General features: G+C 41.7%; 1 protein-coding gene across 1 annotated transcript in view; it reads left to right on the forward strand.

Annotated features, from left to right (window-relative positions):
- znf385d (zinc finger protein 385D) overlaps positions 1-15,382 on the forward strand; it is a 102,311-nt gene that overhangs the window by 31,888 nt on the left and 55,041 nt on the right. The window contains exon 3 of the mRNA XM_086112903.1: positions 1,824-1,976. The gene's annotated coding sequence lies outside the window, so the exon portion shown is untranslated. The remainder of the gene's footprint in view (positions 1-1,823; positions 1,977-15,382) is intronic.

Here is a 15,382-nt window from a genome sequence, read left to right on the forward strand (position 1 = left end):
GAATGTGCTAAACTGGAGTCATGCTGGGTTCATAGTAGTTGACAGGAAATTACATTTATCCCCCACTTGTATCCCCCAACTCCCCCACTAAGTTGCTGGCAGACTGCAGCGAAGGGCATAACCGATCGCGAGGTTCAGAGCTTTACACCAGGTTCATCCGAAGCACAGAAGCTGATCATTACTACCCCTGCTAATAATACCTGACATTTACAAAGTGTATCGCGCTTTTCCGGACATTCAGATGCGTCGCAGCGGATACATTAGTCATGCACTCGCCACCCAATCACCATCTTTGTCCAAAGACATGTACAGCACTTTGTGTGCAGTGATGGCTGTTTGAAAGTGCTCTATAAATACAGTTGAGTTGAGTTGAGAAAGACTGGAAACAAGTGTTGAACTGTGCATGCTTGCCCCGGAATCTCGTGCCTGAATGGACGTTGGCCCCGAGGGTATGTGATTGTTGGATGGTTTCACAGGCGCCTGCTCAGGTCTGATGCCGATGTCGTCAAAGCTGAATAAGCTCAGTGTGATTTCCGCCACACTGCCCAAAGACAATCTCCAGCTCTTCAAAGACAAGCGTAGAAAAGACAAAACATGACAGGACAGCTTCATCCACCTCGTGTGCTGTCACTTCAGCACTATTCTCTCACAAACACCTCATAACCTCTGTTTTATTTCATCTGTCATCACTCCAGCTCAAACTGCTGTCAGGGTTTTTAAGTTATGAGCTGTTGCCGCGTACTAGGTGGTGGCAATTATTCAATGAAGAGGCTTTGAGCGGTTTCTCATGTTGAGTGTTTGACCAAACCACAAAAGTTACAAGAGTCCATTAGCTTCATGTTAACACACAACCCAAAACACCAAAGCTTGGCTAAGTCTAGCATGAATGTTGTGGTAGTTAATGCCCTTTAAGCAACTTATTTTAGAACACAAAACATGCAGCAAGGCATGTAGACAGACACAATATCATTATCCTAATAACATAATTGCCCCAATTTTTTTATTTTAATGTTTGTCTATTGAGATTCTCAGTTATCCAGGTCATCGTAATCAGTAAAGGTTGAATCGATCCAAATGGACTGATCTTGTTTGAAGACTTTGTGTCTCCTTTTTTTTCAGTTTTCTGAAAACGTTTAAAGATGAGACAGGCAATTATACGTTAGAGCCACAGTATGACAATACTTCTCATGCGCATTTATTCTTTATCCTATGTGGTAAATGACTATCGTCTGTATTATACTGGTGGCCAAGGCCCACACACTAGAAGGAGCAGCACAATGCCAATGTACTTACTGTGTTAAAGTATGAAATCAGGATGCACCTAACAGTTTAAATATATATGTTCAATTTTGTTATGTTATTACTCTTTTTAAAAAAAATAATATTTTTATTGCTCTGTAGACTGCTCTTTTGATGATACAAAAAGAACACCTCATAATACATATTAAAGACATGACCATTATTTCAGTGGGGAAAGATGGCTTCAGTGTTTTTTGGCCTTGGCCTTTTTTGGTGTATTGGTGGAATTAAGTGAACGAGAAATTCAAGTCAAATACACATATACAAGTATGTTTTTCAGTTGCTACCATTGACTAATCTAGTGTACAGTCAATTCACAATGTTAGCAAAACTATAGTAACTCATTGTTTGGGTAGCATAAAAGTCACGCCAATGCTAGCTAGCGTTGAGTGTAAGAAAACAAAACGAGGCATTTACAGTAAGTCACATACATGGATGGATAAGGAGTTGAATTGGTACTTCTATTTTTATCATTTTGATACCTATGAAGCTTTTTATATTATTATTTTTTTTGTCCTTGTCAGACAGTACAATATTCCAGACAAATGAGGCATCCCGCTCCAAAGTATTTCCATCGCCAGCAAGATGACGGTGATGAGGTCTCGCGGGGGAACAAGATGGAATTGTGGAGGTCTGCTAATGGATTGTGGAGTACGACTTCTTCGGAGTGGTGCCAGGTGACTTTTTTTCATTTTACCTTTCACCTCAAAATGAATGCGGTTCCTGTTTGGATACATTTGATGTTTAACCAAGAAATAGCTCAAATAATACAGTCTAATCTTGACTCAAGAATTAATTATGTTCCTTATCCAAGCTTGCAACTCAAACTAAAATCAAATTTCCCCATTGAAATGAACCGAAATGCCCTAAATCCTTTCCAGATGCTCGAAAATAACTTAAAAAAGAGGAAAAAAATGCCTTGTTGTATGAAAACCTAACAGTATATATCCCAATAAACTGGTTTTATAAAGTTTAATTACTGTAGTGTTAGTGTGATGTATGTGTGCCTCTAAGGGGCGTGGCCTAGTCAGTGATGCCAGGAGTTGACCTCGCTTAGTCTGCATATGAGCAGTCTGGGCATGAGTTATGGCTCCTTGACAGTGCTTTCAATTTTTATTTCTGTTTGACTTGTCCCTTTCACACAACAGTTGAAACTGTGTCAATGACTGTGGCTCTCCTTACGCTCATGGGAAGCGATTACAGTGTACATATGGTACAATAAATACAATGTAAATATGGTACATTTGAGGTGCGTAGTCATTAAGTATGGTGCAAATAAGGGACATCAGAGGTACAGTATGCACATCAAATATTATGCATATGTGGTACATTAGAGGTGCACAGACATAAAATACACCAACGACTGCACCTCGGCGCACCCATCAAACTTCGAAAGTTCACAGACGACAACACAGTCATCCGACAAGAATTGGAGCAGCTGGCGCTCTGAACACGCTCAAGACTGTCGAGATGATCGTGGACTTGGGGAACATTCTTCGCCACACTGCCCCTCACATTATTCAACTGCTGCGTGTCAGGACTTGAAGTCGGAGGCCAACATTAACTCCATTCTGAAAAAGGACCAGCAGAGGATGTACTTCCTGAAAGCTGCTGAGGAAGCACTGCCTGCCACAGGTGCTGTCATCGAGTCAGTCCTGTGTTCCTCCATCACAGTCTGGTTTGGGGCCCACTACAAAAAAAAAGGATAAAATCTGACTCCAATGTACAATTAGGACTTCATTGGTACTGTGCTACCCACTCTCGAGGACTTGCTTATCGCAAGAACCAGTGACATGCCATTAGGGGTACCAACTTTACATTTCGTGAAAATATGTTGCATTGGTGGTGTATGGAACATTAAATAAGATGTAAATATGATCCATTAGCTGTACATACATTTTATGTAAATATAATTCATTAGAGGCATTTAGGACATTAAACACGATGTAAATAATGTACATTGATTCTGCATGCCTTGTTCCGACTGAGAGTGTCACAGATGCGCGTCTTCCCATGAGGCCTTGCAATCTGTATGCAAATGGGCATGGGGGAGTGACAAATGAACAAGGCACGGTGTTGTCAGCTCCTATTTGTCAGGTGAGGGCTGAGCAGGCCTCCTGTATGTCCACCAGGCAGGAAAGACTTGTACCACGCATTGCATGATTCATAATCCCAGAATGGCAAAATGAAAGAGGCGTCTCGACGGAGGCACGCCGAAGTGAACGAGATGATCCGTGGTGCTGTGTAGATTCACGATTGACGAATTGACCTTTTGGCAAACCCCCGTGTTCATTTGCATCAATGGTCTGGCACATTTGCGACGCGCAGTTAGCTGGCGAGCCATGACTCTGCCCCTAAAAGTGCATCTTTGCTCCAAATAGTCTGCTGCAATGGTTGCTTTAGCGCACCCTAAGTGCACATATAATTGAAGCCTTCAAAAATGTGATTCAGTTGACAAAAAGGGATATTAAAAGTGTTGAAGTGTCTCGAAAACCACATCAGTCCTTTACGTGAATGTGTCATAAAATGACTCCTTTTTTTTTTTTATGCTAGATTTTCAGCCTTCGTTTTCTCATTACTTCACACTTTCTGATGCTCTGCACACACAAAAAGGTGCGAAAAAAAAGCTCTGATTTATTTACTTTGTTGAGTTTTAACCAGGCAATATGATGATTTCCACTGAGCGTGCAGCTGTGTTTGTTTAACCAAAACTCCAATCTGTGTTGGAGATATTGCTTCTGGCGTAGGAAAGGAAATCAAATCAGGATGGAAAAAAAACAAATGACACAGCAGGCAGAATAAAATAGAGGAAAAAAGCAGACATTTCCTACATGACATGGAGTGTACAACATGGGAAACATGAGTGGGATTATCAAGTTGGGTTGATTAAGATGAGGTAAAAATAATTAAAAACTGTGCAAAATACGTCGTCAGCTCTGAAAAATAAATGAATACATCATACAGATATTTATAAGTCGACACACCCTTGTTGAAATTCCAAATCTTTCTGAGCCAAAGAAGATAAGACAGAGAAATTTTATTTAAAATATATATTTTTTTGTTATTAACAAGAACTACCCAACGCATCAATTACAAACTGCTTCTATATACATATATGGCCATCCACAACCTGGCCCCTCCTTACCTATCCGACCTTCTCCAGGTGCATATCCCCTCTCGCTCCCTCAGATCCTCGTCCTCCCTCCGCCTGTCAGTGCCCCCTGCCCGACTGAGCACCATGGGAGCCAGAGCCTTCAGTCACGCTGCTCCAAAGCTGTGGAACAACCTACCTCCGGACCTCCAAAACTGCACACCTCTTTCCACTTTCAAGTCCCGTCTAAAAACACACCTGTTCAGGATTGCCTACAACACATAGCTCTTCCATTTCCTATGTTTTTATGATTTTATGTCCTGTTTTTATATAATATCTCGTTTACTAATTTTTACATTGTATTTTCTTATTGTCTGTACAGTGTCCTTGGGTGGCATGAAAGGCGCTTTTAAATAAAATGCATTATTATTATTATTATTATTACAACTCAAGTGAAATAAATACATCTCTTCAAGAGCACATGCCCGCCTCCATTTAAAGTGCCTCCCATTAAAATAAAGTTCAGCTGTTCTAGTATGCCTTTCCTGACACCTTTGTGGCCCCTCGCCCAAAATTTGCCCACCCCTCTTGTTGTGTTGTGAGGCATAAAGCAAGATTCAACCCAGCTTCAGATATCCACAACTGGAGTGAGGAAAAAAAAAATAGAGCAATTAAGACACTTAATGCCCTCGCATATGAGCAAAGAGAGCTATTTGTTTTTGCAAGGCTGAAGAAACTAAATGTTTACATCCATCCATCCATCCATTTTCCGAACCGCTTGATCCTCACTAGGTTCGCGGGGGGTGCTGGAGCCTATCCCAGCCATCTCCGGGCAGTAGGCGGGGGACACCCTGAATCAGTTGCCAGCCAATCGCAGGGCACACAGAGACGAACAACCATCCACGGCCACACTCACACCTAGGGACAATTTAGAGCGTCCAATCAGCCTGACATGCATGTTTTTGGATTGTGGGAGGAAACCGGAGCACCCGGAGAAAACCCACGCAGGCCCGGGGAGAACATGCAAACTCCACACAGGGAGGCCGGAGCTGGAATCGAACCCGGTACCTCTGCACTGTGAAGCCGACGTGCTAACTACATTTATCCATTTTATCAAGTTGCTCTTGATTACCAATTCATCGCATAAATTCGGACTACATTTCCGATTTGGAACATTTCCCGAATTCTTGAACCTCCCACAGAAATTTACTGGAAATTTAGTCAAACTTCGCGGGGAAATTTCCCCTCCCCCTATGTAACTCCAACTGTCTCCTAATAGTATGATCCGGGTCTTCTTTGCAGGGGTCATCTGTAAGTAGTTGAGGAAGGTGAAAAGACCCGCCAGGCAGTGAACTGCTTGCTCTGACCTTGGCGGCGGTCACAGCTAAACAGCGGGAGGAGGGGAAAATAGCTCCAGTGGAGCATCGGGATTTATGTGGATGACATGTTCTTTACGAGCATTACGCCAGAGATGATGGCAGTCGGTGGTCCCCATAAATAACCCGACACTTACATTTTTATTGACTTTTGATTGATGATGGAAGTGCCATTGTTGCAGCTGCAATGCCAGAATTGAATTGGAAACGGACACTAAATTTCAACCAAAATGGCCGCCAACGCGAGATTCACAGCCGAGGGTACCAGCGTTGATCCACATGGGTCGGTCGTATTTATTCTAGCTTGGGGGAAATACGTGTCGTTGCTGTCTAAAAGCTGTTTGCTTACAGGAGGGGAATCAAATAATAAAAGCCCCACAAAAGGTCCATAGTTACTGGAATGATGGCTATGAAAGCCTCCTTCCCAAAAACGCCAACAGTTCGTGGCTCAGGCCAAAATCCATGTCACGTCAACATTTTCAAAAAGTGAGCGTTTGTATAGGAAAGTTGGCGTTTGCCAGACAAACATGTTTACCTGTACACGGCGTGAGACATCGGAGGAGCAAACCAGAATGGATTTTTATTTATTTTTTTCAGGACAGAATGATTTATCACACTTAAGTTGGACTTGATTTAAAAATCAATCTTTGCTCCAGTCAGACGTCTCTCATCTTTTCTTCTGCATGGATCAAGTATCAGCATGAAACAAGCAATTTGTTCCTCTTGCGGCTCCTCGGCAAACATTATTTGATTTTTCCTTGTTGTTGACTATTCAGCTATTCAACTTTGCCTCGACTTAGAAAAAAATACTGTGAAAAAGCATTTGCTATTGTCATGACAAGAGTATGTTGTGCAACTCTCAATTGCATTTTGTCATGAAGAAAAAAAATAAAACGAGGCTTGTGTGGGAAAACGGCACAAAAAAAGAAGAGACGAAAGGTTATTAGTTACTGGAATAATAATTAAAGCATCTCAAAAAGTGAGTTAATAAAAGTAATTAAATCCCTTTAGTCGCTGGAAACATAATCAATCATACTAATTATCATTATTAAAATGCTTGTTTTATCACTCAAAAAATATTCCATGCGTTATATTTATATTTGTCTAATGAAATAACTGTACATTTTTTGGTAAACAAAATAAGCCACAATATATTTAAATCAATTTTTTTATACATTTTAACAATGTTTTTGTTTTCCTCTTTGAGAATCGCATATGATTAAAAAAAAATAAAAATCCAATTGAACCGAGAAAGTTTGCTCAGCCCCAGTCGAATTAGGTGAAATCAATGACACTATTATACAAACAAAACTGTGTTAAGTATTCATTAGAATCTAACTGAGGTCCAATCATGGCTGAGCAAAATACAAATAAAATGTCATTTTATTGCAAAGAGCCCAATTCAGATTGGATCTAGATGAGAGATTTTATTCCCTTGTACTACTTGGTGCTACTGTGCGATTTCAAGCCAAGTACTTGAAAGCAGAAATGTCTTCCTTCCCACCAGGGTGGCTGTCACGAGGCCTGGGCCTGGCTGCAAAGTTTTCTGGGCTTCCTCACAAAGTAGCTCTCTTGTAAATGTGTCCCACAAAAAAAGTGTCCCAATAAAAATTCTGCCGTTTCATCGCTGCCATATTAGCGAGCTGCGGAGGAGTTAATCCAGCAGGTCGCCCGGATGGCACGTTTGAGTTGGTTCACTCAAGGACTCCGAAAAGGATCTTCTCAAACAATGAAGCTCCCGGACGACCACGCTCAGCTTTTAGTGGGATAGCGCTGACTGAAGAGATTAACTAACTGCAGGGGCCACTCTTGCGTTACCATCAAAGACTGGATTTACATCACTCCAGTCAGACAATTCAAAAATTTTTTGGGGGGGTCGGATCAGGGGTCAGAAATGGGATCAATTTCCCAATGGGAATTCAGCGTAAAGGCACAGATGAGATCTACCCTGTGAATGTCATCTTGACTTCATTGTAATCCACCTTTTAAATTTGGGGTCTCCAATCACCGGTCCGCGGGCTATTTGGGACCGCATTTGCTCAGACGGACAACAACAAAAATATTAATAAAATTTGCAGTGGAGCTTCTACGCCAGCACGCCACAACTCCCCACCCTGTCGGTTAACTTACAAAGGGCAATAATATATGTCGGGATGGGTTAAAATGATTAAAATATGATTAAAAATTGTGATATTAAAGTTGAGCGGCTATCAATCAGATGCGGCAGAAATGTGTGTGACGGCAGCCAATCGGGAGTCCAAAAAGTAACGATTATTTTACTGATGACTTTCTTTCAGAAGTAAATTATTTACCCTACTATTAACTTCATTTTAAAAGAAACAAAGTTACTTTAGTAGTTACATGGAGCGGATGGCGACAGTCCAGCTTTGGCTACGTCATAGGAAGATTTCACGTAACATAACAGAGCTACTTGTATACGTGTGTCTGTGTGTGTGTGTGTGTGTGTGTGTAATATATACTGTATATCTACAAATGTATACATATCTATATATATCTATACAGTATGTATAGATATATATCTCATGACATGATGTCACTCCCTCAGATGGGAATGTAAAGTTGACTTCTCCCGCAATAGCTGACTATGTTCAAGCTGTAAATACCAGAGTTTCCTTTTCTCAAGTGTTCCATCATGTCAAGTTACTTGTTGAGTGCCTTCACCGAGCACATGATGGTGTTAGGAATCAGGTGAACATGGCTGAGGTGCATGCGCCGTGAATTTACGTCTTGTGAAGTATTTCTTCCTGCCGCAACCTGGAGGCAACTGTAATTGCCTTTGGTGGTGAAAGGTGCTGCGCTTAGAAATATTAGGGGTGTTCACACGGCAAGATTTGGTCCGGTGCTACGCCGGGGCTGCCCCAGTAGAGCGTTCACATGTGCAAATTAGCTCCGGCGTAGCCCCGGAAAACAGCTTACACCGGACCAAATTTGATCCACCACAGGGAGGTGGTTTAAAAATTTGCTCCGGCGCAAATGCTCGTTTGCGAAGCAGCACCGATGTAAATTTGCACGTGTGAACGCAACTGGGTTAAATTTGCTCCAGAGCAAATGCTTGTGAAGAGTTTACGTACGGCGAGAATGCGTTGCTTTCGCGCTCTGTCGGACTTCCGTCATGTGTTTGTTTAATAACGACACAAGACTTGGCTGGTAACATCTTTCCTTTTGTAGGAGACTGGACTGTCTCGGAGTTGTTTGTGTAGTTTGTTCCTTTGTTGTGTGTTCATAACCCCCCGCCCCCATATAATTTATTTTGTGATTTCCTCTCTTGATTTTCTGTTTGGCGCATTACGTTTTTGCTTTTCTGAGTGTCATTGAAGTCATCGTTGATTTACGTTTTCGGGGGCGGTCACTCTCGAGCAGAAGGCACGGAGACCGAGAAGGAGAAGGACGTGCCTGTCCAGTAGTCGCTTGAGTTGTGTATACGTTTTAAAAAGAACCAACACGACAGCTCATTTGTTTTCTGTCGTTTTGCTCCGCTGCAGAAACTGCCGTGTGAAGGCAAGTGGGGCTGCACCGACGCTGTGCCGGTGCAGACACGCTCAGCGGCTTTGTACGTGTGAACGCTCCACACAATTTGCTGCGGTGCAAAATATATCGCAACAAAATACATCGGTGCAGCGCCGGAGCAAATGTGTGCCGTGTGAACACCCCTTTTGATGTCTTCTTCGAGTAGAAGCAAATATATTATACATGGCAACGTTTTGTGTTGTGTGATGAGTGAACAATGACTGAACATGCAGCAATGACCGATCCTCATCCGCACCCAAACATTTTTTTAATGAAAAACATTAGCTAGCGTAGGATAAAAATCCCCAAGAACTTCATGTAACATGCTTCTATCAAAACAACCATTTCTAGATATACATAGAGAGAGGGATTCATTCGCAGTTCAGTCTGTATTTTTCTTGTAGGCTCCCGTGCCTGAGGAATTGTGTCAATTTGTGAGGTCCAATCTCCATTTGATTTCATCCGAACGGTGTTCTTCATCACCAAACCGGTCCAAGCGTGCCTTGATGGACTTTGCTCTGGAACAGAAGAGGAACTTCCCCAAACTGTTGCCACAAAGTTGGCAACGCTCAGTTCCAAAGCTCATCCAAAAGGCTGTCATCCAAGCCCTGATCCTGATTGATTGATTAATGGATTAAGAGCTGTGTCGTGGATCTTTTCGTGTCTTTGATGATTTGACAGTTTTGGACGCGGTGTCTGTTGTCAGCAGAGCCTTCTTGGACTCATCCTCTGATGATGATGTCACTTCTCATTCAGTGGGAACGCCAGACATCGGGATTGCATTTAAACCCCAGAAATGCAAGTCAGATGATCAGTCACGCGGGATATAAAACTGTGGTAAAAGTAGATGTTCTGATTCCTTCATTTAAGTAAAAGTAAATGAGTTCGGACAAAAACAAAAAAAACGATCAAAACAACATATCGTCATAGCTTTGTTTATGTTACACAGTGATAAACAAAAAATGTTCAATAAGCCAATGAGGACAAAAGAAAAAAATACATTTAGCTGTTTGTGTGTTTTCAGGTTAAACAAATTTTGAATGCTAAATGTTGGTGGTTTTCACTTTTTTTTTATAGCCTACAACATCCAAAAAAATTCTCTCAAATAAGACTATGAATGCGGAATATTTTTCTTACATGAATCTTTTATGTCGTTGTTAACATTCCCTGGTTCATGCTCCACCATTTTATACGTGCCAAAATCGTAATCCATCGATCGATGTTGAAAAAATGAACATGCATATTTTGAGCAAGGAGTAGAAAATACAGATGTCTGTTTTTTAAAAATACGGAGTAAAAGTAAATGGTTGTAATATAATACTTACGTAAAGTGCAGAGACTGTGAACCTCCATTTATTGTGAGGGATACGTTCCATATCCATGACAGGTGAAATTCACAAAATTCAGAGACTGTTTCCGAAACACGTTTGCTTTGTAGTTTTAGTTTTAAAAAAGGGATTGTAAAAATCACTAAAAGACAATTTTTTTAGTCTCTTAGTCTGAATTTACTGTAAAACTGGCGCACAAAAAGAGACGTAAATATCAAATATTACCATCGTGTTCAACTAAGCAATGCAATTTTATCGAACAAGCATCCACTTAGCTTAATGCTAACGCAATGGAAATTAGCATAAAGAGTAATTATGAAACAGCTGCTACTTTAATACACACGGAGCGGCAAGGCATTCAAACGGAGCATACAACACTCACAGGCATGTATCACAAAATCATATTTTCTCACACACACACACACATGCACAAGAGCGCACCCAGTGATGATGAGACACTGACAGAGAGTAACTTACGTGATAAGACTCAAGGGAGGTTGTTGGGCGGGCTGCACAGCCAATCAGCTCACAGGATAAATCCACCCGTGCTGTCATTGGTCAACGTCACGCTGGGAACCAATCAAGTACAGCCATGTACAAAACCTTTGAGTCATTCTGCATTTTTTTATGAATACAGTACTTTGGGGGAAAAAAAACCCGCGATGGAGTGAGACCACGATAATTGAAGCGCGATATAGCGGGGGATCACTGTAATCAAGAACAGATTTATCAAAACTTGACCTTCAATAGAGTATCCGAGTTTCTGAATTTAGTTACTTCACACCACCGCCCTCCATACAATCACACCGTCATGAGACTTCCCTGCTCTCTTCCGCAAAGAGACAGCGGGGCCCGGAGGACTTAATTTGTCCCCGCACACTTTGTCCCCAACTCCAGTGGAAGCCGTTTTCAGCATGTAGCTGGTGACATTCCAGCGCTAATGCCTGCCTTGGCTTTCAGCGTAACAAGAGTCAGATGATTGGCTGAGTCACAGTGGATCACGTAGAGCCTGTCCTTCGTCTTAATCCGCTCTCCAGTGGCCTTGAGTTGGCTTCGCCGCGGGTTACGAGTTACACAAAACCACAGTTTACTCTCTGCGTTCCTTGTAAAATGGGGAGTTGTTTAGTCAGATGCCATCTGCTGCAGACTTGATTTAACACCAGTCTTGCTTTATTTTTGCTGAGCATTAAGGAAGGAGGTCACCGGGAAACACAGCAGTGACCAATTAGACTGTCAAACCGGGGAGCTTTTGCACGCGGACTCGATGAAAGTTGGATCGTCACGAGGGAGGGAGCGTAGGGACCCGATCGTCAAGCTACCAAAGCAGGGGTGGTAATCACAATTTTGTTGCCAATGATAACGATGATATCACCGTGCAACCATTATGCGCTAATCGATATTGGAATGAAAAGCTCCAAGGTTGTCTGCAGCAAAGTAGCACCCGGCTCCATTTTCGACTGACTCGTCATTCAAGAACAACGCGGCAGCTTCAGCCGTAGAAAAAAATAACACTGAGTTTTGTTGAAATGTTTCGTGGGAAAATACTTTTTTGGAAGAAAAACTCCAAGGATATCTGGAGGCACTTTGTTGAACCAAAGTAGCAACACTCCATTTTTGATTGACATTTCATGCACAAAAAAAAAAAAAATCCAAAACAAAACCAACCCAACAAACAAACAAATCAGCTCTACACTTAGAGAGATATATTTGTTAAGTCACAATTTTCTGTGAATCATCAATTTTTTTGTTTTGGAATTTTTTTTGAAGGAAAAGTCAGTGTTACGAGAATTACATTTCGATGTTCCAAGAATAAAGTCATCATATTTAGTGAAATATGTAATCATATTCCATGAAGAAAAAAACTACAACTAAGTTTATCTGCAGTGTCTTTATTAAAGCAAAACGCTGTTGTGACTCTTTACCATTTTTTGGGGAAATATCACCAGGGGTCATAAATATGTCATAATATTACAACAATAAAGTCACAATTAAGTGTGGGATGGGAACCGGTTTGAAGGTATACCACATTCTGGAGAAATCACATTAACCCTTTGAGGGACAGCCGTTACTCCAGTGAATGATTTATCATGTTATCGGCTTTCAGGGTGCATGAAAGGGGTCAAATTTTCTGTGCTAAGTTCCATTTGACGGTTAGGTTGTCACGTTTAAAATGTAATAATTGTGCCTTATGGTTTAGGCCACAATTGTCAAACACAAGGCCCGGGGGCCAGATCTGGCCCGCCACATCATTTGATGTGGCCCGCGAAAGCAAATCAAGCATGTCAAGTTCCATGATGCTTGCTAAAGTCTGAACCAAAATTTCAAATTGTCATATGTATTAAATAATCATGTTGAGCTATTGCGAGCATTTTCTTGTTTTACATTATTACAGAAACTTGAACAACAGTGCAACAAACTACTCTCCTGTCTCGACTTTTGATTTCAAAAATAGTGACCTATTAATTGCATACTGTATATTTAATAATATGAGGAGGTGATTAAACATTTATACGGTATCACCGTCATAATGGCCCTTCGAGGGAAACTGTGACTACAATGTGGCCCGCGACAAAAATGAGTTTGACACCCCTGGTTTAGGCAATTGTCCGAGTCCATTATTTTTTTTTTGTCTTGGACAAATTTATCACATTTTAACTTATGAACGAACCACATTCAAATGTAAAACCTAATTGCAACGTTCTGTCAATACAGTTGTGTTGAACGTGATGAGAGTGGAGTTTTTATTGTAAGAGAAGTACTTCATGTGAGGCATAAATGTCATTGTTGCACTTTTTTTTCGCACAAGAATAAAGCCACAGTGGTATAAAAAGAGTCCTACTTTTATGTTGAGGATTTTTAAAGCTTGTGCGAATTGGAACTTGCCAAGCTCTTCAAGTTTGATAGTGTCATATTTTCCCTTTAATTTTTTTTGTTGCTTCCCCAAAAATTCACGTGACAATACAAGTACCTGTTGGACAAGGTAGTCTTTGCTGTTCTTTTAATTGCCTTTCAAGAGTGACGCCGGCATGGCAGATTGCATTCATTTAAAAGTGCCACAACACTCTCCACGTCACCTTTTAGACTTTTCTAATCAGCGCTGAGGTGATTCCAATTATACGAAATGTCGTCCAAGTGAATTCCAACAAGGATGGTCTCGCCCGGTTGGCTAAGAATAAAAATGGTCATAATAATATGCACCTCCCTACTCTGCTAATTTTTCAAAACAACGATATTTGTTTGAGATTTCTAAAGGAGAGTCGCATGAATCTTTATCAGTTTGAAGCTTTTGATGACCCAAACATTGAAAGCCTCAAGTGGTTTCATGCACGCGCTAATTAAAAGTCCACAAAAAGGGTTGCGTTGGGGGCCTACGTTATAAAAGCCATTCCAAATTGAACTTGTTGTCATTCTCTGCACAAGTCGTCTCCTTGCAATCTCCCACTGCTTCTTCTTCTTCTTCCTTCATCCTCGTTATCAGTCCCTGCAGCTTGTCAAGCAGAACGCGGCCGAACGGACGAACGCAGGTATTGATCTCCAGGGAAGGCACAATCGCTGCCGTCTAACGAGCACAAATTAGAGTCAAAAGCTCGGCGGCCGACTAAAAAGAGCTTTACTGCACAAAGACGCGGAAAACCGATGATGTGAGGCGGCCGAGACAAAAGGCGAAATCAAAATTGGGAGATGATGACGAGCTTTGAAGTCAGATCACGACAGCAGCTTTGATTGACTTCAGACGCAGTTGCAATTACATGGGGGAAAAAAAACACTTTGACAATATTTCTATACAAAGACATGATCTAAGACAGAGGGTGTCAAAGTGGTTTTTCGTCGGGGGGCCCGCATAGTGGTTCTGGTTTGTCTTCAGAGGGCTGTGGTAACTGTGTAATCACTTCATTACGTGCTCACATCAACACAATGACGATCAAAATTGGCTCTGCAATTTATTCTTGTTTTGTACACTGCTACCGCAACTTAACCAGTGCCCTGACTTGATTCAAGGGGCCAATTCATGCCACGGTTCCTATATAGGCATACATATGATGATATATTACCGTTGGCACAATGGCGGCCTAATTTCTTGTGAAATATTCATTTTTTTGCGGTGGCTACTTCTCGAGCCCGTAAATAAGACGCTCGATTCACTGAAAACCCCGCCTCTCCCCGTGTGGCTGCTCCTCCCCTTTTGTGACGTCGTCCTCAAGCAGCTTGCTGCGCACACCACAAAGCAAAACAGTAAATGAAAAGCTGTTATCACTTGGCAGACGAGTGGCGCTTTTCCTTTAGTCCCAAACAGTCCCACACCGCTATGAGCTGTCATGCATTTGGCCGCCCCTCTAAGTCAACAACTCATCGACTTCACTCAGCGGTTTCCGAAGCCGGTCGCCAGCTGCCCAAAGCCGCCATACCCGAGGCGGGAGCTGCAAAACGGCCTCTTAAATCTTGATGAGAGGCTTCATCAAATATCACAAAATTGTCGCTAATCTCACAAGACTTCATCGAATAGAACAAAACTCTCACAAAAACTAGCGAGACGGTAAAATGATTCATGTACTGAGTCGGTCATCCATCACTCGATCAACTCGGGTCACCAAATGTTGCAGCGCTTTCGCTTGTGAAACTTTTTGAAGTTTCACAAATTCTTGGCTAAATCTCATGAGATTTAGTCAGATCATGCAGATTTTGCGATGAAATGCTTGAGGTTTCCTTAAATCTCACTTGTGGGTTCCTTACGCTTTACAAAAGGTCCACAGAATCTGGTA

The sequence above is a fragment of the Hippocampus guttulatus genome, chromosome 6 (assembly GCF_054856545.1).
Source record: "Hippocampus guttulatus isolate MCC_2025c chromosome 6, RoL_Hgut_1.0, whole genome shotgun sequence".
NCBI lineage: Eukaryota > Metazoa > Chordata > Actinopteri > Syngnathiformes > Syngnathidae > Hippocampus > Hippocampus guttulatus.